Genomic DNA, 541 nt, shown 5'->3' with positions numbered 1-541 from the left:
AGGCTGATGACTGCTTCTGCGATTGTAAGAATGTGTTAGCCAATATACGTTTTTTGCACGCGCATTGATATATACATCCTCTTCGACGTATCACATAAAATACGTTTAAGTCAGGAGGTTAACAATTGTACATGAATACAAGGAGTCGATTTCTAAGTTCATAACAAGATTAAGATACGATTCCTTTAAACCCGGACCAATTAGGAAAAGTTATTGTCATATTTTTTCTCCTTATTTTGTGAACTTGGATTTTGTCATATTTACCGAACGTAAATATTATAACTTCATGGAAAGAAGGAAAGTGCTTTGTTAGTTGTCATCTTAGCCAATAACACACGCAGAGACGCAAGTAACATCAAAGACTTGTAATTTTTATTTTCATATCTCCGCGAGTATTTCATTCCATATATGTTAATAAGTTCATAGGGAAAAAAGTGAAACCTATCTTAAAGCGGGATTCCAACCAGGCACATTTTGATAGGTGGCTTACTTCCCAGTTGTCTCGGTTTCCGTGTGGAAAGAAGTAACATGAAATGACCAC

At 35.7% G+C, this 541-nt stretch overlaps 1 pseudogene; it reads left to right on the top strand.

Annotated features, from left to right (window-relative positions):
* The window catches only part of LOC119586673, a 2,193-nt pseudogene that overhangs the window by 186 nt on the left and 1,466 nt on the right, over window positions 1–541 (top strand).

The sequence above is a fragment of the Penaeus monodon genome, chromosome 21 (assembly GCF_015228065.2).
Source record: "Penaeus monodon isolate SGIC_2016 chromosome 21, NSTDA_Pmon_1, whole genome shotgun sequence".
Taxonomy (NCBI): domain Eukaryota; kingdom Metazoa; phylum Arthropoda; class Malacostraca; order Decapoda; family Penaeidae; genus Penaeus; species Penaeus monodon.
Note: the sequence above shows the minus strand (reverse complement) of the source record. Positions and strands in the feature narration are given on the sequence as shown.